This window comes from Felis catus, chromosome B3 (assembly GCF_018350175.1).
Source record: "Felis catus isolate Fca126 chromosome B3, F.catus_Fca126_mat1.0, whole genome shotgun sequence".
NCBI lineage: Eukaryota > Metazoa > Chordata > Mammalia > Carnivora > Felidae > Felis > Felis catus.
Genome location: NC_058373.1, coordinates 2,857,829 through 2,883,011, shown reverse-complemented (window position 1 = coordinate 2,883,011; position 25,183 = coordinate 2,857,829). Strand labels below are relative to the sequence as shown.

General features: G+C 59.1%; 2 long non-coding RNA genes across 3 annotated transcripts in view; one reads left to right on the top strand and one right to left on the bottom strand.

Annotated features, from left to right (window-relative positions):
• LOC109500465 overlaps nt 1-14,995 on the top strand; it is a 31,425-nt gene extending 16,430 nt beyond the window's left edge. Inside the window, exons 3-4 of the long non-coding RNA XR_006598783.1 lie at nt 10,547-13,070; nt 14,097-14,995. This is a non-coding gene — a long non-coding RNA (uncharacterized LOC109500465). The remainder of the gene's footprint in view (nt 1-10,546; nt 13,071-14,096) is intronic.
• A 3,013-nt stretch (nt 14,996-18,008) lies between these two features.
• Nucleotides 18,009-22,050, bottom strand: LOC123385781. 2 transcript variants are annotated; one of them, XR_006598785.1, is made up of 3 exons: nt 21,296-22,050; nt 20,432-20,509; nt 18,009-18,811 (listed from the first exon to the last, which is right to left on the bottom strand). It is a non-coding gene; the product is annotated as an uncharacterized LOC123385781 (long non-coding RNA). The 2 variants fall into 2 exon arrangements; XR_006598784.1 differs by lacking the exon at nt 20,432-20,509.
• Between the last annotated feature and the right edge of the window lie 3,133 nt (nt 22,051-25,183).

Here is a 25,183-nt window from a genome sequence, read left to right as displayed (position 1 = left end):
CGGACTCTCCTTGTTTTTGGGGAGCTTGGCGGGTCCGCTCTTTTGCAGCGTATGGCCCTCTGTCGGAATCTACCGGACGCATTATGCACCATCAGACCAGGGCTCCGGGCTCTGCGAGGAAGGTCACGGGCACCATCGCACTGTCTTCAGATGCTATCGGTGTCAGTGGCACACGGGCTGCCAACCCTGGCCGGGCCACCTGGCCGAGGAGAGCTGTCAGGCTGCCCTGGGAGGTCGCTCCTTCCTGCCCCTCCGCCCGCCGTGGTGTTTGAGGGGGGAGCACGCAGCCGCCATCAGGGGCCTGGGGCCGAGGGTCCTGTCCACCTGCCTGAGGGCAGGGAAGGCACACGAAGCGTTTACAGTCCTTCCGCATGGGACAGTTGTCTCTTCTCTCATGTATTGCTTTATCCCAGCACTTATTCATAGCAGGATGGACTCAGCGGTATTTATTTTACGCCCGGCGTCTAATCCGATACTGCTTCACTGACTTTGTTGCTCAGGTTGTTGGCGCTCTGGCTACGGGGACCCTCTCGGTCGGTCTCCCGGCCCTTTGACAATCCCGCGTCCGCGCCCTGCGTGTTTCCTCACTTTCCTCGTGGGGCGAGCTGCTCTGTTCGCTTTTTTTCATCCCTGGCCCTGTTCTCAGCTCTCTGTTTTCACAGCGAAACGTGCCTCAGCTGCCCGGGGCCCAGAGCAGGTCCAGCCCTCTCCCGTGGCCGCCCGGTGGCTCAGAGCACGAGTCATTCACTCCTCCTCGTCACTGCACAGGGACTTGGACAGGTGGAGTCGGCAGAGGACCGGAGTCCGAAACTTCCCCTGCAGGGTGCGGCCGCTTCCTTGCAAGTGGGGGGGGAAGGGGGGTGCCTCCTTAGCCCCCACCTGGAGCAGCCCCCCGCACTACGCTGCCCCCCCGAGGGAACGCGGCCGTGGCCCCTCGGCCCGTCCCCGCCAAGACACCGCCCGGCCTCCGGCTCGGCTTGGGCTGTCGGCAGTGCCTCTCCCCACCAGGTAACAGAAACACGCCCTTGGGGGTAAGTCCCCAGCAGCCAGCCGTGGCCCCTGAGCTCCTCGGGCAGCTCTGAGCTCCGCTCCCCCCCCCCCCATGGAAAATTGTCCGCTGCGGCCAGGGGGAGGTGTGACCCGTGTCGAGTCGAGGTTACTCACCACAGGATGGCTTTGGGCAGGGGGGGTTTCAGTGACATTCAGCAATGGGAAAAGACACAAGCCTCAACTGCTCTATTTTTATGAGAGGGCGTGCATATTTATATATCGGCCTCATATTTAAATGTTCCAGTTTGGGCTATGGTTTTTTGAAAAAGTACTATTTTTTTTTCCTTTTTATAGAAACAGTTCACTTTGAATTGTGGCAGGTTTTTTTGTTTGTTTGTTTTTCAAAGAGAAGTCCGCGTTTGAACTGCACGACAACCACACGAACAGGATTTCAAGAAATCCTACGGGACCCCACCAGAAAGGGCACGGAGGGGTTGTCTGCTGTGTTGCTCACGGCTAAACGTCATTGTCACTGGGGCCTGTGGTCCCGACCACAAACATGTGACCGAGGACACGGATGGGGAGGCTGAGCTGAGTCAGATCTTCCGCTCGCCTTAGCGCTGGCTCTGCAGAGGGCAGCGTGGGCCCCGCTCCCGGGCCTGACTCCCCGGGGTCTGACTCCCGGGGCCGGGGGGGGGGGGGCGTTAAACGCTTCCGCGGCCCCAGTTGGGGGCCAGACCCTCGCTCGCGTTGAGCTCGGGAGGGAGGATGAACTTGGGTCTTTGGATGCTGGGGCGAAGAAAACCACCCCGTGGAAGTCCACGTTCCGCGGACCAGCTCCCTGACTTCCGGGCCCCACATCCCGCGCTCACACTCGCCACGGGATGGGCCCGCGGTCGCCCTACCAAGTGCCCACGGTTGCGGTGTGGCTCCGCGTGCCGGGCACCGTGTCAAGTACGCCGCAGGTTTGTGTGACCCTACTGGAGCCTCGTCCCCGCGTCCCCATGTCCCCGCGAGCAGGTGACATTGTGCTCCTCCGTCCACAGACCACCGAGCAGGGGCTCAGGGAGGTCAGTGAGCCGTGGGGCTGGGGTCAGAGCCTTCACCTGCCCCCCTGTAACCACGGGTCCCGGCGCAGGAACCAGAAGACCTAGAGCGCGGTTCCGTGTCTGCCCCTAACTGGCCGGCTCGGCGGGAGCAAAGCCACTGGCCACGTGTGACCCCCCGATGCCCTGCGGGTCACAGGGAGCCGACTGCCCCTGCCCCGTGCCCGTCAGGCTGCTCTGAAAACACACGTGTGTGCACATGATGTGTCCCCGCTACCAGTGGTGACAGGCCTCCGTCAAAATGTCCCCTCTGGAGGTATGTCCTGCTCCCACGTACTGTCCCCGGGGCAGGCCTGTGGGCGCAGCAGGAGAGGCAGTACCTGCCGTCGGCGCCGCCGGGCCCTCGTGCCCCAGAGCTGGTCGGGGGAGGCTCCGTGGCTCATCCTCCGGACCTCACCCGCGGTCAGACTCTGAACTTGCCCTCCTCCCAGCGGGACGAGACTGGGATGAGCCCACCCAGTCCCAGAAGCGGGCTGTCCTCCTGTCCCAGCCTCCCCAGCGGGAGTTCGTATCTCCGGCAGCCTGTGTCCCCGCCACGGGGCCAGTGCCCACTGTGCCCTTGCCAAGCCACCCTCCACCCGGCCACGTAGACCCCTGCCCGTCCCCGTCTGTGGCCCACCCCCTTGCAGGGCAGCCCCGTCGCCCTGGCTGCCGCCTTCCCCAGCCTCACCTCGCACCTGCCCCCGCCAGCCTCGCTCAGGGGCTGGGGGGGGCTCAGGGGGCCCCCACCAGCCTCGCTCAGGGGCTCAGGGGGGGCTCAGGGGGCCCCCGCCAGCCTCGCTCCCTGCTCCGCCTACCCTGACCCTCCCCTGGAGCTCTGCTCTGGCGACGCTCTTCCAGAAAAACCTCTGTTCCCATCACCCCTACTAGGGGCTTCTCCTGGAGCTCCCCCTCCACCCCCCTTGGACTTTGTACTTCTCCCCTCCGTGAGGGCAGGGACTTGAATGGACAGGTCCTCGTGCCTGGTTAACGCCGGCAGAAGGGATGTTCTCGGCTGGGTGGGTGACCACAGGGCCGGGCACGCGGTGGCTGGGCCTCTGGTTGGACCCTGCTCGTGCTCCCTGAGGCCGTGTGGGGTGCTCCACCCCCTCTCGGGGCCACCCGCGCCCTGACCCTCCCACCCGTCACCGAGCCTGCAGGCTGGCCCTACACAGCAGCGTGAGCACAGGCAGGCAGGGCCCACGAGCAGCAGAGGTGAAAGGTGCCAGAGTGGGTGCCCGCTGGCCCCGCGGGTCGGGCTCGGGGAGGAGTCTGAGCGGCTCTCCTCCTTGCCTGGCGGACTCGGGGTAAATCCCCATCGCTGGCCGGCATACAGATAGAAGAAACCAGCTGAAAATCCACCCGCTCCCCTGAGGCAGAAAACCATCGGGCTTTACCACATTCCCTTGAGCGAAGAAAACGTCAGATTTGCTCAGAACAGGATAGAAAAGTGCGTCCCCTCCCGTGTGTGCAGTTGCAGCCACGTAATGCGTGATCTCCTGTCTTGGGGCAGATTCCTCCCTTAACACAGGTGCCACGGAGGAAGAGCCACGGCCGTGGTACCCGCAGCCTGGATTCTACTGGGACAGGCCTGAGGGCGACGGGCGAGGACAGCCGGGACAAGGCCTCCTGCGCCTCCTGCCCGAGACACTCCGTGGGCATTTGCTGTGAGCGGTAACCTCTCTCGTGTCTTGCCACGGACCTGTGAGGCATATAAATGCTGGTGGATGGGAGCAGGGCCCAAGCGGACTTCGTGGACAGAAATGTAATTCTTATGGAATGCAAACCAACAAACAAACTCAGCAAAATTCTCCGCAGTCTAGAATCTTCTGGGAAAGTGTTGCCCTAAATTACGGAGTCTGCTCATCGAGATGAAAGTCTGTGTCTCAGGACATAATTATTATTTTAACCATTTTGGAAGGAAATGATTCTCCCTGAAGGCTGAGCTCCTTGAAGGCAGAGTTGTGTCTGACTCCCCACATCAGCCGTGGGGCCCGGCTGTCAGGATTGTCTTGCTGACACCTCTTTCTCGTTTTCTTCCTTTCTCCCAGAACCTCCGCACTGTTGGGGGCTTTCCTGGGACCCTTCCTTTCCCCCTTCTCCTTGCACATTGAAACAGTCAGTGAGATATGAGCAAGATTAGGTAAACCTTCCATGAGAGCTGTTTCAAAGAGTGCAATTCAGATGGGAAGTATGCCTCCCTGTCCCCAGCACTTCCCTTTCCTCCTCCCTGCTGACTGGAATTTAGATGTGATGACTGGAATTGCAGCAGCCATCTTGTGATCACGAGGTGACTTTGAGGCTGGAAGCCACATGCTAAGAATGGTGAACAAGAAAGATAGAAGGTTACCGATGAGATCAAGAGCCACCCCAGTCTTGGACTCCCTACCTCCAGGTTTCCTGTTATGTTGAAGAAACTGCCTGCCCCCCCCCCCGCCCCGCCAGGCTTGGTTCAACCGCTTTTGTTTAGGGTCCCTGCAACTAGTGGCCAAAGCAATGGCTAACTAATGTGCTCGCAAAGAGCCTGACGTAGAGGAGGGACTTGGTAAAAGACAGGATGGGCCCATGGCATGGTCTTGTAATGAGCCCTCAAGACCTTGAGGGATGCAAGGCTATTTGTCTTGTAACGTGATGGCCCAGATTCCGCACTGACTCCTCGTTCACGATCTTTCCCGTCGGAACTTTCCGGCATGTTGGGTGCCACTTTCCAGCCTGTGCCGTCGGCACATTCCTCCGTCCGCTTCTAGTTTGTTCCTTCTGATCTGCTATGAGTGTAGAAACCCTCCCTGTGATTGTGTTAGAGCTGCACGTTGAGTAAAAGCACAGGAGCTCTGGGTGAGGTGGACCGAGAGGCTGGCCTCTGAATATGGGTGAGGAAAATGCTCCTGTGGGTGAACTGTGTTTCGTTTGGGCTGCTCAGAAGCCTTTGTAGTCATTTCCCCCTTTGGCCACATTTCAGGCCCGCCAGTTTGCTGCAGAGGTGGCTCTAGAAGGGTGTGAATTCTGAGAGCTGCAGCCCAAGCTTCTGAGAGCCCGTGCACGGGGAGGGCGGGGTCAGTGTCGTGAACAAATACTCAGCGAGGCTTCGAGCTCCCGTCAGCCGGGCTGACTTTGGAACTAGATCGAAGTTCTAACGAGATAGGTGACTTAAGTCACTGGTGGTTTTCAGACCTTTCTTCTTTGTGTGCTTTGAAGGGTCCTGCTGAATTATTCGCTAAAAACAGTTCCAGGGCAGAGACAGATCTAGAAAGAGGCCATGACGCGGACAGGAGGCGTTGACACAGGAGAGTTAAGAGTGAATGAAGCAGAGACACGAAGACTAACGTGGACATTTCCTAATTGGTCCCAAGTGTGCTTCCACTGACCCCTCCCATTTAGCCCCGAGGGCTCCAGTAAGGAGACCCGTGCACACAGGGCCCTCCTACACAGGCGGGGCCGAAGGAGTCCCAGGCCCACGCTAAGGAGGCCCGTGTGCTTGCGGGAGGAAGCCGAAGATGCGGTGTTGTCGGGAGATGCCTGGGCACTTCTTACGGGGTGGAGACAGGTAGTGACCCGTGCCGGGCGGGTCACGAGGCGTGTGCTTGGCATAGCGCGAGCGCCCGTGTCCTCTGCACGTTTCAGTAATGCTGGGGTTCTAGACGCCGATGCCGATAGGGGTCCGTGTGCGGCGTCAGAAGGGGGAAGCAGGGCCCCAAGAATGATACGGGCCAGAGACACAGGGAGACTCCTGCTCAGCACGTGGGACGTGTGCGTGTGCATGCACACGTGTGTGCACGTGGATGGGTGTGTGTGCTTGAACACAGTTGGTGACATGGACCCGGGCCGGGAAAGGGATCAGACGCGGTTCCTAAGTAAGACAATCAGATCTCTCAGGGTGGGGATCTTGGGGCCTAAAACTTCAGACTTTGGCCCACTCACCACTCACTGCAGGCCAGCAGCGGGAGGTACCAGAGCGTGGCCTCACCTGCTGTGGTTCCTGCCTGCACATGTGTCCCTTTGGTTGGGGGCCCTGTGGAGAAGGAGTGGAGCAGGTATTTAATTAGATTTTACTTCATCTAATTATAGGCCAATGTCTTCTTGGTAATCGTTTCTTTCAAAAATTAAGACAAATTAAAAAAAAATTTTAATGTTTATTTATTTTTGAGAGAGAGAGAGAGAGCGCGCGCACACAAGTGGGGGAGGGGCAGAGAGAGAAGGAGACACAGAATCGGAAGCAGGCTCCAGGCTCCGAGCTGTCAGCACAGAGCCTGACACGGGGCTCGAACTCACAAACTGAACTGCGAGATCATGACCTGGGCCGACGGACACTCAACCGACTGAGCGACCCAGGAGCCCCTTAAAATTAAAACAGATTTTTAATGTTTATTTTTGAGAGAGAGAGAGAGAAAGACAGAGCACGAGTGGAAGAAGGGCAGAGAGAGAGAGGGAGACACAGAATCGGAAGCAGGCTCCAGGCTCCGAGCTGTCAGCACACAGCCTGACACGGGGCTCGAACTCACAAACTGAACTGTGAGATCATGACCTGGGCCGACGGACACTCAACCGACTGAGCCACCCAGGCGCCCCATCATTCAAAAATGTTTAAATTACAGAGGTTTTCATGTGTGATGCAAACCTTTTAAGCAATCCAGAAGTTAGTGCAGTAAACAGTGAAAATCTCCTGTTTCTCCTCTACTCCCCTTCCCGGTGCAGAGTGAACCCTTATGTGGAGTCAGACCTACACTTCCAGACCTTTCCCTGGGCAAACACACACACACACACACACACACACACACACACACACGCACACACGGACACAGTGAGATGATCTTGTATGTATCCTAACCTACAACTGAAGAAACCTCAGTCTATCGTGGTTATCTTTCCGCGTTGATACATGTATATTTAATTCATTCCTTTCTTACCCGCTCTGTCCTGGTCCATTGTGTGGATCGTTGGTAATTTGTCGAGTCACCCCTTATCAGAAGGCATTAGATGGTCTCCGGTGTTCTGCTGTTAGAGACAAATTAACGAGGGCACGAGCAGTGAGGTGAGCGACCGGCACTTCGTAGGACACGGTCCTGGAGGAGGGTCACCGGATCAGAGGGTGTCCCGGCCACGGCCGGTCGACAGGCACCGTCGCAGTTCCCTCCCCACAGCGTCTGTGCCCTTGTTCCAACGAGCAAGCGTAATGAGTAGCAAGCCCGAGCGCGAGCCCCACGCTGAATGTCCGTCTCCTCTCCTTCCCCACGCCCCTTGTTGGCCAACAGTTTGACCTTTGCCGTCACCACCAGCAGCAGCCAGCCCCGCGTGTCGACCCGTCTGAGGACCGCAGGCTCCGTGCCCGGGGTTCCGCACGCTCCGTGTCCCAAGGGAGTCTGCCCCACGTGGCCTGCCCCTCGTGTTCCTCCGGACGCCGTCCTTGACGTGCCCGCAGACCCCGCTGCCCCCCACCCCTGCTTCCACCGCGGCACCCACCACACCCGAAGCCGTTCGTTGGGGTCTTTACCTGTTTTTCCCAGGAAGTCGGGGACGGAGTGCCGGCCCCCGAGTGTGGCGCACGCTGTCGAACGATCCGATGATGACTTCCGGGTACTTCTCGGTTCACATTGGTGTTTTCCGGGTGCCCCCAGCCCACCCTGAGGCTGGTGGGTGTTCGGGCCAGGCCGGTTGATCCGCTCAGTCGTTCTCAGGAACGTGAGCCAGAACAGGCAGCCCAGCGGCACGCGGGGGCGAAGAGGTGGCCGTGGGGGCTGGGCAGGGGTCAGCTAGTGTGGTGGGCGCAGACGAAAGTCGAAACCGTGTGGGTTCTTTGGGGTGTGAGGAGAAGAGTTCACGGGGAGCGGCCTGACAGGAAAGGTCAGACGTCAGGGGGCTCCTGGCATAGTCAGGGGGACTTCCCGGAGGAAGGGGACTCGGGCATCAGGCGGGTGCAGGTTTGAGTCCCAGCTCTGCCACTTATAAGCTGCGCGCCCCTGAGCCTGATATTTAATAAGCAGTGCCCCCCCCCCCGCACCCCCTGCCCCCGGTATGGCACACTGGGCGCTGAGAAGAGTGGGAGTGTGTCTTTTGTCTGCTCAGCACCCTTCAAACAATTAGCCGTGTAAATAGAACTGCTTATCTACTCTCTCCTCTAGAAGGGACCCTAAAAGACTGGCAGAGATGCATCGGTACTCCTGAAACTCCTTCTCCGGACCCAACACGCCCGGCGCCCGTCTCCCGGTCCTCCGACCCCGTCTCCCGGTGGTCCCCGGAGGGCGGCCCTGGGGTCCAGTGTTGTGCGGGTGCAGCTGACGAGCCCAGGCACAGAGGGCCCTGTCAGCCACTCCTACTCACCCCTCGTCGCTGGTGAGCATTGACAGTCTTGCTTTTAATATTCTGGTCGTGCTGGTCGCCTTGTAGTGAGCTCGTGGAGGTCAGAAACTCTTACGTGCTCACTCTGACAACGCTTTTGCTGCCTCGTCCCATCTTGATGGGGTGAGATCCTCCTGGTCGTCTCAGCTTGGTGGGATGTCTTGGGTCCTCATTTCTCTGTCCGGAGACGCCTCCTCGGAGGTGGTGGCTGCAGCCAAGACGATGGTTCCTCACCGTCTTTGCCCCCTTCCTCAGGACGGGAGCCCCCCCCAGGGCCCGCCCAGCGTGCCCCCCCCCCCCACGCCTACTGTGTGCTCTTCCCGATGCCTAAGCAGAGCGAGATGCTCTCAGGAGGTGGCCGTTCCTCTTTACTTGTCCAGCCTGAGACTGTGGCCCTCCTTGGCTTCCGCGGTATCTGCTCTCGAGCGGAGTTGCGAGATCTTTCTCCACGTGAAATCTTCCATTCGCAGAAGCTGCCGTCCGGAAGGCCATGGGCCGCCTGGAATGTTTCCTGAGAGTCAGTCATTTGCCCCAAGGGCGGCCCGGGCACACACACAACCGCGGCTTGTCGTTTCCAAAGTGGAAGCGGGGGAGTCGGGCAGCATCAGAGCACAGCCCTCCCCGGCTCAGGGGGTGGAGGCGGAGAGATCTCTCAGTCTCTCTGACCGCGGAGCGGAGCTCAGCCTCAAGCCCCAGGGACAGAAACGCAGCGCACTCGCAAAGGTCGAGCAAACGCGGTCCCACAAAGAGCGTTCCGGAATCGGCAGGAAACGCGTTTGCTCCGGGAGCACCCGTCCTCCGGGCAGGCGTTTGTGGTTCTCACGCGCTGCTCGCTGACCGTCCGCTTTTGGCCCCTTCCCAGCCCTGCGTGGATAAAGACGATTTATCGCGCGAGACGCGGGACTTTCCCTTCATAAATCGCGAGAACGGAGTAACGGGAACGGCGAGAGGCCGATTGTCTGGGAGAGGCATGGAGTCACCTAACAGCACGGCCGCGAGCCGTAAAGGGAGGAGTTGGCATCAGAGCTGTCTGAGGGCACTCTCTGGGGCGATGGAAATGTCCTGTGATGTATGCTGTCCGGTGTGGTGGCCGTCGAGCACCTGCGAGGCGGCCAGCGTGACACAGGCCCTGAGTTTTTGACTGCGTGGCCTGTTGGTGAATCTTAAGTGGCCGCACGTGGCCAGACGGCGTGGCTCCGAGCCACGGAGCCGCAGTGTCGCTCCCTCAGCTGTTACTCAGGGGAAGTTCTCTGAGCAGCCTCCACCTGCCCCATGGGAGCTGACCGCATGCGCCTGGTGCGGGTCACAGGCCACGGCCCCGCTGTGCAGAGAGGTTAAAGTGTCTGGGGGCCGAAGGACCAGGAAAGAGACGGGCTGGTGAGTGTGGAAGGTACCAGAACACCGGTGCGCGCACAGCAGGACCCTGAGGGTGTCTGAGGGGCGCCAGGAGGGCTGCACAGAAGCGTGATGTGTAACCTCGTGTTTGGGAAGTGCTCCTGGAGTCCTGGGCCTGATGCTCGCGGTCCGAAGGGACCCGGAAGCTGCGGCTGTAGCCCGCCCCCCTTTGACCCGCTTTGTGACTTTACATCAGCGTCTGCAAACCATACAGACAAACACTTTTGTCTGTTTTGGTGTCGTCCGCAAGCCCATTAACCCAATACTGACAGGAGGCGCGCTTTTCCCGCCATGAGCCCCCGCGCGCCCAGTGTCTCCTGGTCAGCCAGAAGGCCCAGGGGGCAAAGTGGTGTCACTGGGAACGCAGATGGGGTCTCCAAAGCAGGGTGTGAGTGGGTGGGCTTCAACAGAGAACAGATGCAGGGCGGCACACGGCGTCGGTTCCCTCCACACGGCGCGTCCAGGGCAGGCGCATCGCGGAGGTTTCAGGGGTCGGGAGTGGGGGCTGGGGGGAGAGCAAGAGGCAGAGGGGAGGGTCCGAATGGGGCAGAAGGAACCGTGTAGGCAGGTTTTCTGCACTGATTATTCCTCTGACTGTCCTCACCTCTAGAACAGGGACCCTACACGTGCCTACTTCGGAAGGTCGCAGGGAGGAATAAATGAGAAAATGCAGAGTGTTTTATCACAGTGCCTGGCATACAGTAAGGGCTCGATGCAGGGTGGTTTTATTATTATTCTCGCAGGTGCTGAGGGAAACGCAGCGTAAAATAGTGTTGGCGGATCGCTCCACGCCTGCCCAATAGACACCTGGGACCCCTGCTGCCCAGCACACGCGCAGATCGTAACCCAGTGTGCTTTGCGGGAAGAGCAGCGTGGCAGCGCAGAAGAGCCAGAGCCAGCAAACACGGTGACGAGCTCCGAGCCAGGACTCCCCAGGACGCCCAGGGTCCCAAGTGAGATGGGGCCTCACCCGCCAGGTGCTTCCGTAGTTTAGAGTCAGAAGCAGGCTTACCAACCGTCAGATGAGACGTGTTCCGCCCTCCCTCCTGACAGACTTGCGCAGCACTTAGAAGGCCAGGCTCGGGTGTGAAGTTCTCAGACTCTGGCCCCCAGGCCCGTCCTGTCCCGGCTCCTGGGTCACCTGGCATCGGGAGCGACCTCGTGTGGCTGCGTGTGGGCAGCCCGGCTCCCACGTGCGGACTCGGTCCGCTGACCCAGGGCGCCTCGGCCACCCCTCACGTCCACGTCTGTGCCTACTGCTGGGAGAATGGACCTCAGGAGGAGAGATCCAGAACGCACATCTGGAGATGAGCTGGGGGCCGCTGGGGCAGGGACTCCTGGGAGGGTCCCAGGTCCCTGGAAGGAGGGCTGTGGACTTGAAGTGGGCAGGCTCCTTTGGGGACTCATCATCACGTGGGGAGGGACACAGCCAGAAGGGGCCGGGGGAACGGTCTTGCCTGATCTGAGTATGGCTTTGCTTTGATCATTTCCTTAGAACGTCTCCGAGGAAGATAAAGGGGGAGAGTTTGGCAGGATTGAAGAACCCAGGGCACTGCCATATATCTGACATTGGGGAAAACACACAAACAAAAACAACCCAGTGCCCGAAAGGAGGACGTGTTAAGACAGCAGACATGGGGAAGCTATTCAGGGAGATCGTCCACTACCGGTGCCACCGGGGAGTACCCACACGGCAACATGGGATGATGTACGTGCAGGTGTAAGACAGCTGTGGGAACATCTGTGTACCCCAGGGGAGGCCTGGGAGCTGGTCTGCAGACGTGACGACAGCTGCCCACAGGGGGGTCTAGGAGATTTCTTCCCCGGGCTGTCGGCTGTGGCTGGGGAGAGGCAAGGACTTCGGGGTCTGGCAGGTGGGGCCCCGTGGGCAGGAGCCAGCCGGGTGCGGGGTTCGGTGGCTGGTTGTTGGGTCCTGCAGGTGGATGTGGGTTTCGGCGGCTGGTTGCGGGGTCCTGCGGCCGGTTGGGGGGTCCGGCGGCTGGTTGCGGGGGTCCGGCGGCTGGTTGTTGGGTCCTACGGCTGGATGTGGGTTTCGGCGGCTGGTTGCGGGGTCCTGCGGCTGGATGCGGGGTCCAGCGGCTGGGTGCGGGGTCCGGCGGCTGGCTGTTGGGTCCTATGGCTGGATGCGGGGTCCGGCAGGCTGGAGCGGCTGGTTGCATCACTGGTTTTGCGTACTCTGCTCACGGCTGCCGGGATGCACAGACAAGCGTCTGTTGGCAGCCACTCGGGAGCCGAGGAAGCACTTCAGGCCTTCGGCCCGCTCGGCGCAGGGGGAGGCGTCGTGAGTCCTCCGGAGACCCCGTCCGGCCCCGCGCCTCCCCCGGATGCCGGCCCGCGCCACCAGCCGTGCCTTCGAGCCTGCCGTGGAGGCTCACGCTGCTCTCTGCCGCACTTACTGAGCGCTTACCGTGCGCCGGTCCGAATGTGCCCGTGTCAGAGCCCCGGCAGCCGTGGTGAGAGCGAGCCTGGGCACCGCAGGCCGGCGGGGAGCAGTGGCCCCACGTCGCACACCTGGGAGGGAGAAGCGGGACTTGGAACTGCAGGTTCCAGCTGTGCGCATTCACCCGGAAACCAAAAGGCAGATGCCCCAGCGCCCCTTCGTCTGGAGGCTGGAGGCGGTCGGGGCTCACCCCCCGCGCCGCGTCTCCGCGGACCTCAGACGGGTCAGGCGGTTAAACGCGAAACCCACCGGGCACTTGGGCGGCTCAGTCGGCTGAGCGTCTGACTTCAGCTCGGGTCACGATCTCAGTTTGTGGGATCGAGCCCCGTGTCTGGCTCTGTGCTGACAGCTTTGCACCCTCTCTCTCCCTGTCTCTCTGCCCCCCTCAAAATAAACACTAAATGCGAAACCTACCAAGCAAACCATGGAACAAGTAGAAGAAAAAGCAAAGGCCTGCCCGCTCTTGGGCGGGGCCTCTTCCTGCGACCCCGTCTTCTGCACACCTTCCCCTGTCAGTGTCCCGGGACACCAAGGCTGCCGGCCTGCCTCCTACATCTCCGGCCAGCCTCCCAGGCCAGCTCCCTGTGCCCGGCCTCTGCATGATGGAGCCCTGGGGCCTCAGTTTCTCACTTCTTCTCTTTCGTACTTTCTTCCTATGTGGTCCTCGGGGCTCTGGCCTTTGTCATTATTACCACTGCCAGCGCCTCCCCCCAATGCCTGTGACTCCAGCCCTGACCGCCAGCCTGCAGACACTTAACTATTCTCCATGGAGAGACAGGAGGAGTGACAGAGGAAAGGAGGATAAGGTGTGTGTGTGAGTCCGTGTGCCTGTGCAGCTCCTGTGTTTGAAAATAACTCAAAGTTGGGGCGCCTGGGTGGCTCAGTTGGTTGAACTTCTGACTTCGGCTCAGGTCGTGATCTCATGGTTCATGGGTTCGAGCCCTGCGTCAGGCTCTGTGCTGACAGCTCAGAGCCTGGAGCCTGTTTCAGATTCTGGGTCTCCTTCTCTCTCTGCCCCTCCCTTGCGCGCTCTCTCTCTCTCTCTCTCTCTCTCAAAAATAAACAAACATTAAAAAAATTTTTAAATTAAAAAAGAAAAATAAAATTCTCAGAGGAGAAAATGTGATTAGTAATCAAACACAGGAAGACGTTCAGTCTCAGCCAGAATCAAAGCAGCAGGAAACAAGACGAGGAGATACAGAGTCACCTACAAGGTGGGCAGAGACCCCGGAAGGCGAGGGAGGCCCTGGGGGAGGCCAAGCACAGCAGGCGGCTTCCCAGCTGGAAGCCGTGTGCAGCCTTTGGCCCAGAAATACACCTGTGACACGCTCAACAGAAATCCTACTGTCCACCCAAAAGCAGGTTTTCTAGAAATCACCCAATTTAGAAGCAGGCTAAATTAATCCCTGATAAATTTGTTAGAATTTGGAATTTCCCTGATGGCGATAACAGCCACTCGGGCACTTGCTCTGTGGCTCCTCCTGCCGACGGGGGCCCCGTCCCTGGGAAATCCTGGTGCGGTCGGGCCGCGGTGGTGCCCAGGAATCTGTATTTCAGAAAGACGCTTCAGGCGATTCCTATCTTCAGGCCACTTTGGAAAATACAGAGGAAATAAAGTGATGTCATTAAAAGTGACGTTTACCCAGGGGCGCCTGGGCGGCTCAGTCGGTTAAGCATCTGACTTTGGCTCGGGCCATGATCTCATGGTTCGTGAGTTCAAGCCCCTCTGTGCTGACAGCTCAGCGCCCGGAGCCTGCTTCCGATTCTGTGTCTCCCTCTCTCTCTGCCTCTCCCCTGCTTATGCTCTGTCTCTCTCTGTTTCTCTCTCAAAGGTAAATAAACATTAAAGAAAAATTGAAATAAACCGAAGAGGATGTAATTAGACTGAGAAATACTTGTGACATAAGCACAAAGAATGGCAAGTGTGCGAAGTATTTGTCTGTTGGACGAGTACGCATCGAACACCTACTATGTGCTAGGAGGGGAGGAGACAGAACGAAACCAGCACCGTCCATCTTCATGGAGCTTTGAGTCTGACGGGGAGATGAACAGTGAAAGTCAGGAGAAAAGAAACTGAGAGGTTCTGCCCCCATCTAACTGCGGTGCGATCTAGCCGTCACACGCGTGTCTCCCTGGCTCGGCCGGGAGCTCCCGGAGAGCCGCTCAGCTCCTCTCTGTGTCTCCATCGCCTGGCCCGTGCTTACTGCTCTGAGGTTTTGGAGGAAAGAGTGTGTCCCATGGAGCGGGCGGAAGGGTAAGAACAACCGGGCAGGAGCAGAATGTCCAGAGCAGTTGCCGAATTCTGCAGCGGGGGGCAGAGGAGAGTTCTCTTACGGGGCCCTCCAGGCACCTGCAGACCAAGGCGGGCAGGCCGAGCGGGTGGACAGCAGCCCTAGTCTGGAGAGACCACGCGGGGCCCCAGAAGCCGGGGTCCTGCGTGAGAGGCACAGCACCTGCCCACATCCAGGACCGGTACGGATCTAGGACCAGCCCAGACGCCCGCAGGGGTAGAGGGCCGCGAGCGGTGGCCTCCCGTTCAGGAAGTGCCTCAAATTTAGACTTGGGGTTGTCTCTCAACGAGGTTGTAAATACGGACACGGAGAAACACCAGTGGGATTGGAGAAAAAAAAGCTTAATGGTTTCGTGCCTGTGTATCATGACCAGACTATATTGCTCCCCACGTATTGTGACACTCTTGTAAATAAATCCTGCCGTCTGGGAGTTACCGTGATCCAGTCGCACTGTCGTTGATTGATGCAAAACGTTGAACGTAGATGTTCTTCTCCTGTATCAAAAAACACGCTGGAGTCCTCAAACACGAGTCCGGTTTAAGTCTCTCTGGATTCTGATGGCACGTTCCAGGGCAAGAAGGCTGCCCGGGGCCCTCAAAACTCGGAAGAAGAGGGGCTCATGCTTATTTCCTTCGGGTCCGCTTTGTGTAGGTCGCCTCTGGTGTTAATTTGGCCCTTGTCGACTCCCCAAATTATTGAGCGTGCTATGAAGAAGAGAAGTTGCTGAGTGGGGAGAACCTTGGGGTCACGCCCCCAGTGTCCCCCCAGGGACCGTGCCTGAGGGGTCAGATTACAGGATGTCGCAGAGCTGGGATGTAGGGGGAGTGCCAGCCCTCGAGTGATCTCCGCCTTCCGACCGTTTCCTCACCCCGGCCCTTCCCGCTGGAGATTCCGGAAGGGAGGTTTATGGGCCTGGGGTGGGTGGTCGAGGTCCTGAGACCTGCTGGTCCTGCGGGGGGAGGGCGGTGGGGACTGGCTGGACGCTCTCGGTGCCCCCCACCCCCACCACACACACACACACGTGCAACAGGGAAGATGCCCTGGTCGTCTGTAGTGGCCTGGGCAGCCGGGCGTTCCGCTTTGCAGAAAGTCGCCCCCGTCCCCACACCAGCCCGTCTCCCTGTTGACGTGTTTCCAAGTGCTCTTTCCGTTTGTTGGGTCCCCGGGGCCTTCACGTTACGTCCAGTTTCCTTCCAGACTCTCGTTCCCACCAGGAACGTACTTCTGTAATCCTGAAGCACGAGTCCAACAGAGTGGCAGACGCCCATATTCTCAGAGCAGAGCCCCAAGTGGAGACCGTTGTTCACCGTAGTGCTTCCAGAAACTAGGAAGAACTTCGGGAGGGTCTCGTGGGGGCACGCTGTGCCCGGCCGGGGGCGGTCCTGTGAATAGGAACTTCAGTGCAAGTGCGTCTCCAGCTGCTGGGACGGCCGAATCCCCGCTGGCGGAAAGACACCCACCTTTCCCGGGCATGCGGAGTCCCCGCAGCCCGGTGGCCCCGTGCCTCAGCAAACAGCGACCGGGCCTACAGCACTCTATACAGTGCTATAGACACTCTAGTCAAAACAAAATACCGACACTCGGTGGAAGCCAGCGCACGGGTGGGCCCTGCAAACTTAGTTCTAGTCGCCTGTGTGTTAACTTCGGCCGGGATCTGCCCATTGGCCTGGCCCTGCCCTAGCCCTCCCACAGCCGCGGTCCCCCTCGAAGGCAGAGGGTCTCTGGGACCAAGGAACACAACGCCTGAGCCCTGCGCGCCCTCTCCCGCATTTTAGGCCACGTTCTGGGTGCCCGTGATGCAGGAAGTCTCTGTCTGAGTGCCCGAGGCCTGTCGTGAGGACTTGCCCAGGCTCTTCTCCTGAGTCCGTCCTCCTGAGGGCAGGAGGTGGTGAAGAAGGGGCAGCGTCGGAATGGGGGGGGGCAGCGGAGCTCGGATGCGTGGGGGCCGAGATGCTCACCGCCTGTGTGAGGCGTCTCTCCGGGCAGGACGGAGCCGGACAGGAAGGGAAGGGAGGTGGGTCCGCGCTGGCCTGGCGGCTGGCCCTCCCGCGCCCTCAGGGAGAATTCCAAGCTGCGGAGGATCCTGCACTTGATCCTGGCCTAGGTCGAAAACGAAGATCGCGTATGTCACAGTGGAAGCATGGAAGCACGGGATACGCCGTCTTTAATAGTTTGTGAGCTCGATTGGTACCTTGTGAACGTTTGGACACGTGACGTGGATCCCCACTTGCACGCTTGCTCCGGGCTGCGAAGTTCGGGCTCGGTCCCCAAGGCCTGGAGCTCCCGCCAGCAACCAAGCCCTGGGCCTCACGCGCTCTCCTGCCTTTCCAGCTCTTGCATCGTGTGAGTGTTGGCTGACGGGGCCGAAACCGACCAAGAACGATGAAAGTGGTTTCTTTCCTTTGGGTTGTAGGTTCGATCCCTCTGGCTGCAGAAGGGACAAACTGGCTGAAGCCAAGAAACTGGCTTAGCAGAAGAAAGACTCTCGGGTCCACCTGCTTCACGTGTGTTCGGATTGAGCTGCTCGAACCGCGGCGTCCGTCGATTGTCCATCCTGTTTCTCGGCTCTGCTTTTCGTCTGAGCTGCCTTCGTTTTGGGGCCACCACGACGGCCATGGGCGGCTCCAGCGGAAAGAGAAAACCCCTTTCCCGACAGGTCCACCGAAAGTCCTGGCTGAGCCTCTCCTTGGCCCCGTGTGGGTCACATGCTCACCCCCTGAACCTGAGTCACAGGGACCCAGTGTCCAGGCAGGTGGGCGGAGTGGAGTGCCGCGGCCTGAGCTGAGCCGTGCGGACAGTGTGGGGCGAGGGGGGCTTCCAGAAGGCCAAGGGGATTCTGAAGCTGGAAGGAGGAGCCGTCGATGATGCCGGGCAGGCGAGAACAGGAGATTCGTCCAGCGATGCCTGCCACTTGGGCCGGGAGGACAGAGGGGGGCAGGGACGTGTGCCTGTTTATGAAGGACAGAGCCGGGCAGGGAAGTGACACAGTGGGGGGTGCGTGGCCGCGGGGCAGGAGGTCAGGAGCCCCGCACTTTGCTACGGCTAACGGGCGGGACTCGAGCTGGACAAAGCAGATTGTCGCTACAAGAAACTTTGCGACTCAGAGACTCTGGGAGCCCCCGTTAGGTATTTGGGCTGGGGAACCAGGCGGACATAAGCAGAGGAAGGTGGTTTGGGACAGAAAGAAGCAGAGAGGTGCAGCGAACGCCGGGAACCAGCAGCCCCAGGGAGACAAAAAGAGTTGAGCGGTCCCTCTCTCCTCCTGCCACCCGGCGGTCCAGCCCCCCCGTGGACAAGACTGCACTTCCTGCGCTTGGCCAAGATTCAGGGTCCTTCCGGCAGGTTCCCCTGTGGGGGAGGGGCTGTGAGGGCGTGGGTGTGTTTCAAAGCTGGATTAAGTCCTTTGCTGCTCCACACACACCACACACACACACAACAAACAGAACAAACACACAAAGGCAGGGAAAGAAGCAAGTCTTCCCTCCTAACTCCACTGAAGAACACAGTCAGGTGTTTCCCAAGAATGTGTTGGTTTTTATCCTCGTTTTCCACAGACCTCAGGAGGAAGGGGCACCAGCAAGTCCTGGCCGTGTTCCAGGTCTGGGACAAGAGGCGGGGAAGGGGGGGACGCACCGGGCAGAGCATCAGGTGGGGGGTTTGGGGACCCTCAGGCCACCGCTGTGGAAGCTGCGCCCTCTCCCGCACGATCTGCGTGCTCCCAAGGTTTCTGTCAAACCCACGGTCATACGCTGAAATCAGATTTCCAGCTCTGAAATCTGAAATTAGATTTCCCACCCTCTGCTGATAAGTCCTCTTAGAAGCCCTTTGTGAAGCGAAGCACGACCCCTTCCTTGGCATTTGTATAAGATTTTTTTAAGTTTTTTTTTTTAATTTATTTATTTTGAGACAGAGGGAGGGGCAGAGAGAGGGGGAGCAAGAATCCCAAGCAGGCCCCACGCTCTCAGCGCACAGCCCCGTGCAGGCGTCGATCCCACGAACCCTGAGATCACGACCTGAGCCGAGACCAAGAGTCGGGCGCTCCACCGACTGAGCCCCCCGGGCGCCCCAAGATACTATTTTTTAAACCAGAAAAAAAATGGAGACGTTATTTTTCCTAAAAAGGCAAAGTTAACAGGCCAGGTCCTCTGGAGGCGTCAGACGTCTGCTCCGCGCCGTTTTCCGTGTCGCTGCCGTCGGAGCCACGTTGAGGCCACGTTATGGAGCCCGTGGTTCATGTCACTTAGCAGATCTGTTCCCTGGAAGACCGGGAGCCGGCACTTACTTTTTGAAGGTAAAGTGTGTCTTAAAAGCCCCAGGGGGCTGTGCTATTTAAAGGCACAGGGGGTGAGTGGAGCTCTAACGAGGGGCCCCACTCGGGGCTTTGGCACAAGCAGCTCCCTCTGGGGGCCTTCCCCGGGGCTCGAGGGGAACAAAGACCCTCTGATGGAGACGTTCTTAACCAGTGTCACCTGGGGAGCTGTGGGCCCTGCCCCCCCCACCCCTGCTCCAAAAGCAGCATGGGAGAGGTGAGGGGGTGCCCTGAAGCTGAAAAAGCTCCTGGTGATTCGGCTCAGAACCACCCCCCCCCACTCCCCGACATGGGGTCTTATTTCAAAGCTTGGGGTTTTACATTCAGCAAAATCCACCGCTTTCAAAGCGGGCCACCCTGGGGGAGTTGCACACCACAGCAGGACGCTTCCCCGCCCCGCCCCTTGGTGAGCAGGGGAGCTGGGACTTTGCGGGGGGGGGGGGGGGCCTTCTCTTGGTGCTAACAGGTTATAGGAGGGAAGGCGGAAGGGGGTGCTGCGTGGGGTCCCTTGACCTGACACCCAGCTAACCAGCCTTTGAGTTAATTTGTCAGGCCAGGTAACAAAGCTCTCACCGAGGGAGAGTTTCTTCACGGAAAAGAGAAGAAGAGAGACTTGGAAAACAGTACTCCCGGCATCATCTGCGCCGAGCGTCATTCATTTTACAGTCAGGAAACGCGTCTGGGTATTTTGGGCTCCGAGGAGGGAGGGGTGGGCCGGGCTGGGCGCGGGGGTTCAGCTTGCCCTGTTCTGGCCTCAGCGGCCGGCCTGCCCCTGCCGGCGCGCCAGTGGCGGGAGGTGCTGTGCCCTGCGCGGTTGTTCGCGGCCATCGCGCCTGCAAATCGCTCGCGTCCTTGCCTCCCTGCCATCTGCCAGCCTCACCCCCTCCTGGCCCAGCGCTCCGCGGGCTCCGAGGCCGGCGCGGTGAAGTCTCACCTAGTGTCCCGGTCGCCCGTGCTCTGCACGTGCAGTTTCCTCTGCGCGGAAGATGGACAGGAGCCTCTCCTTCCCTCCCTTTCCCGCAGCCCCGGACTCCCTCCAGTCAGCGGATCAGTCACCTTCCCATTCTTAGTCCAGTGCCTCGTCTGAAGACGGCTCTGGCCCCACTTGGAAGACAGCCTCCACCTCGGGGGAGCCCTGGGGGCCCTCGCCTGCCATCATAGCAATCCAGGGGATCGCGTCAGAATTGCCTGTTTCCGCGTCTTTGCGCCCTCAGGGTGCTGGTGGGGGCCTACTGAGTTCTTCCGCGCACCGGGCACCGTGCCAGTGCTGGACAGACGTCCTCAGCCTTCGCCGGTACCCCCATTGTACAGCTCGAGAAACTGAGGCTCAGAGCTCGGTGACCGGCTCTCGTCTCGTAAAGAGAACGCAGGGTCATCCTGCCTCCCGGTCTGAGCCCACAGCGGCAGAGTAAGCCAGGGTGGGGCAGAGATGAGCTTCCGTGTTTGTACCTTCAACGGCCAGCCTAGGGGACGGGCTCCGGGGCGACTTGCTAAAAGAAGGAATCGGGTTGCGGGCGCGGCCTCGGCAGAGTCTACCCCGCACGTCATGCCCCGAGGCCTTAGTTACCTGCCGGCTCCCTTCCTAGGACACCTGGGACGCGGGCCCACGCAGGACTTGGAAGGTTTTCACCAAGGTAACGGGAACCTGAAAGGTTAAGGCAAACCGAGGTGGGCTGCCTAGAGCACTGTCAGCTGTGTGTGTGTGTGTGTGTGTGTGTGTGTGTGTGTGTTTGAAAACTGACTCCAAAAGCTGAGGATTTTAAACTAAATAGGACTCTACTCCGTCTCTCTGAGCCCTGCTTCTTTTGGATTCCTTCCTCTTTTTGAACTTAAAAGGTGCAGGGGGCGCCTGGGTGGCTCAGTCGGTTGAATGGCCGACTTCGGCTCAGGTCATGATCTCATGGTTCATGGGTTCAAGCCCCACGTCAGGCCCTGTGCTGACAGTTCAGAGCCCGGAGCCTGCTTCGGATTCTGTGTCTCCCTCTCTCTCTGCCCCTCCCTGCTTGTGCTCTGTCTCTCAAAAATGAAGAAACGTTAAAAAAAATTTTGTTTTTTAAAAAGGTGCTGACCCTGTCTGACAACATTGGAATAGGACAGCTGACGTGACGAGAGTGTCATCTGCGTGGGTCACCGCGGTGGGGTCTGCGGGACAGGAACCCTGTTCTCAGCAGGTGCATGACGACGGGTTTAGGGCAGGAGGGCCACGGCCAGCTCGCGGGCTCTCGAGGTGTCAGAAACTAAGCGTGTGTGACGTGCATACACATAACACCCGCGGGGAGGGCGGGAGGGGAGACGGCGGTGAGGCCCAGCGGGTACGTGTTACCCACAGACGAGTCTGGGTAAAGAATATACGTGCGTTCCTTGTACTATTCTTGTGTTTGCACTTGCCTGGAAGTCTGAAAGTGAAAACAAAAAAAAGACAGTTGCTGACCTTGGAACAAAGGGACGCCCCAGGGAAGAGGGAGTCGTGCATGTCTTGTGCCTGAAGTGCAGAGCGCAGGGGCCGGGGATCCCGCCGACTGAGCTGCTGCGTGGCCGGCTTCCCTTCCCGGGTCGAGTCGTGCGTCTCGAGTCCGCTCGGCGCTCAGCAGGCCCAGCTCCGCGGGAGGCGGCCTCGGTGCAAGCGAGGGCCACCCGTCCGCACGCGGCACTCGAGTCGCTTCCTCCGCCGTCCCCACGTGCACGCTGCACGGACGGCCGTGGCCCCGTGATCCACGTTCTCCACGCTCTCCACGGGTGGCGACGGGCGCGGACAGGAAGTGGTGTCTGAGGACACAGGAAGGGTGCAGCCGGGAGCCTCCGGGGAAGCCTGCGGCTTAGCCGGGCTGGTGGGGGCGGCGCAGGGAGGTGGAAAGAGCCACAAAGAACACGGACGCGGGGCTGAGGGCGCGGGAGACCCCGACTCGCGGCCGGAAGGCGACAGGAGGTCGGCGCGGGGGGCGTGGCTGGAGAGGTGGCTTCTGGGCGGGGCCTCGTGGGACGAGAAAAATGATGCAGAGAAAACAGTTTTTAAGAGGCGGGCGTCGGGGCGGAGGTCCGGAGAGCGGCGCTGGAGGAAAACGGCAGGTGCTGAGGTGGGGACAGCCGGGCCCTGTCCTGGGCACCGTGATCGCCTGTTTAGGGCAACGGCCTTTCCCTCCCTCGTTCTAGAAACGAGTAAACGGAGCCTATGCGGGAGGCTGCGCACATTAGTGTGGCAGGCAAGCCCACCGGCTTGAAAAGTGCTTCGTGAGGATAGCTGTGGATGATAATGTGATAGGAGGAGGGGGAGAGGGAGGAGGAAGAAGAGAGGGAAGAGGAGGAGGAGAGGGAGGAGGGAGAGGAGAGGGAAGAGGAGGAGGAGAGGGAGGAGGGAGAGGAGAGGGAAGAGGAGGAGGAGAGGGAGGAGGGAGAGGTGAGGGAGGAGGGAGAGGAGAGGGAAGAGGAGGAGGAGAGGGAGGAGGGAGAGGTGAGGGAGGAGGGAGAAGAGAGGGAAGAGGAGGAGGAGCAGAGGGAGGAGGGAGAGGTGAGGGAGGAGGGAGAGGAGAGGGAAGAGGAGGAGGAGGAGAGGGAGGAGGGAGAGGTGAGGGAGGAGGGAGAGGAGAGGGAAGAGAGGGAGGAGGAGGAGAGGGAGGAGGGAGAGGAGAGGGAAGAGAGGGAGGAGGAGGAGAGGGAGGAGGGAGAGGAGAGGGAAGAGAGGGAGGAGGAGGAGAGGGAGGAGGGAGAGGAGAGGGAAGAGAGGGAGGAGGAAGAAGAGAGGGAAGAGAGGGAGGAGGAGGAGAGGGAGGAGGGAGAGGTGAGGGAGGAGGGAGAGGAGAGGGAAGAGAGGGAGGAGGGAGAGGAGAGGGAAGAGAGGGAGGAGGGAGAGGAGAGGGAGGAGAGGGAGGAGGAGGAGAGGGAGGAGGAAGAGGAGAGGGAAGAGAGGGAGGAGGAGGAGATGGAGGAGGGAGAGGAGAGGGAAGAGAGGGAGGAGGGAGAGGATAGGGAAGAGAGGGAGGAGGGAGAGGAGAGGGAAGAGAGGGAGGAGAGAGAGGAGGAGGACAGGGAGGAGGAGGAGAGGTCGTGGCAGTCATGGCTGTGGTGCTGGTGGTCCCGGTGGAGGTGGTGGGTTGAGTCCTGGAACACTCCCGAAGCAGCACGGGTAGCTGGGTTTCTCTCCCACTCTGCCTTAGCCTTGACCAAGCCCGTCATGTCCTTAGTACTCAGTCCCTGCTCAGGCTCATAGGAGAAAGGGTGCTTTGGAGACGAGATCGTCTCCCTTCCTCAGACACGTCCCCATTCTCTTCTGAGCTCTGATTCTGGTGATGTTTTCCCAAATTCTGCCAACACCCCCCCCCCACCACCACCTGCAGAAAGAAAAAAAAAACCCACAAACTTGTACTTGTCTTGTGGTTTGTAGGCAATTTAGAGGAAAATCACCCCAGGGCAGGATGGAGAGGAGGGAACCGGACACAGCACTCCTTGGGGGTCAGCTCATTCGCGGTCCCCAGGCCGGTCCCTAGTGCCCCCGAGAGACCAACAGAAGCAGAAGACACTGTAGCCAGGGGCAAGAACCCCATCCCAGGGTGAGCCCGTTCCCGCGGGTGCTTTCGTGCCACACCTGCACCAGACCTGAGAAAGGAAAGTGCAGGAAGGGGTGTGTGTGTGTGTGTGTGTGTGTGTGTGTGTGTGTGTATAGAACCAGTGTTAAAAATAACATTTCCTCTGCAGGAGATAAAAATTTAAAAAAAAATTTAATGTTTATTTTTGAGAGAGAGAGACAGAGCATGAACGGGGGAGGGGCAGAGAGAGAGGGACACCCAGAATCCCAAGCAGGCTCCAGGCTCCGAGCTGTCAGCACAGAGCCCGATGCAGGGCTGGAACTCAAGAACCTAGAGATCATGACCTGAGCTGAAGTCGGAGGCTTAACCAAATGAGACGCCCAGACATTAAAATAATAATAATAATAATAATAATAATAATAATAATAATAAAGCTGGAATGTTCAGTCTGGGGTGAGGGAGGAGGAGAGGGGGAGATATTGTGCTTTTACCTCTTGGGGAATATTTGTCTAATTGACCCTTGAGTATGGTAAGGATACAGTGGTTCCTTTCCCAAGGAAAATTTCACGGGGACTTATTTATTCCTCACCGGAAACCATGAAAACCGTGAGTGAAACGCTCCGAGATCCACAGGCGATCAGAAATCCATGCTGCTGGTGTTCCCGGCACAAGCGGATCTGCCTTCGAGGATTCTGTCCCCCGGTGCAAAGCCACTTAGAGATGACCCGTGTCTGGGTCTTCTGTGCCTCAGTCCACGTGGAGGACGTTAACAGTCCCACAAAAGGAAGGAACTGCAGCCTACCCCCCTCCTGCTTTCCATTTGTTTTGAAGTGACCGCTGCCCGCCCCACACCTCAAGGGCTCGCCCACTAGGAACCATCTAGAGTAGGGGACTTGAAAGAACAGCGGCGAAACTCCAGGCGTTATTCATCCCCCCTCTTCCATTTTGTGGTGCAGGGACACCAGGAGGGAACACGAAGGGCTTGGAGACCCCTCGTCCAGCCAACCTTCTGCGTTTCCGTAAGACTCTGGCAGGGGGGTCTCTAGTAAACCTCCCCCCCCCACCCCAGTTGGACGGTTGGCTTTGTAACGCCACGGGCATGTTCGCCTCGGAAAGTTTTGGTGACGTTTTACTGCCGCCATAAAGTAGCAGGGTTGATTTAATGAGCTTCTGTGCTCGTAGGAAGCGTCCCCGATTCTGGCTAGCCGTATGAGGTGCATCCATTTCGGAGGTTTGTGAAAACACGTAAGGCCCCTGGCCTTGAGAGAAAACCAGATTTACATTCCTCCCTGTCTCAGCAGGAAACCTTAAATCAAAGGCAACCCGCAAATCAACACGTGCTTATCTGGCAGTGTACTTGTCCCGGTTTGTAATTAGACGTGTATTTATTTGTGTGGATCGATGCTGGTCTCCTCTTGACGCTGCAGACTGCCTGGGAGGCATCTGGCCCCGTTACCCTTGGACCCCTGGGCCCAGGCAGTGCCTGGCACAGGGGCGTCCGAGTGTCCGGAAGGAAAGGAGGGAAGGAAGAGAGGAAGGCAGGCAGGCAGGGGGAGGAAGGAGAAGGGGAGGAAGCCAGGAGAGAGGCAGCGAGGGAGCCGGTCACGGATGGAAGGATTCCTTACAGCCATCCTGTCCGCCGCGGAGAGGCTCACTTGTTTTTCCCCCCAGGTATAAAATGGAAAGAATAAAGTACTATTTTCAACTGCTACTGTGTAACTCAAATAGTTATATGTATATATTTTAAGTAGCCTTTATATATATATATATATATATATTTTTTTTTTTTTTTTTAAGTG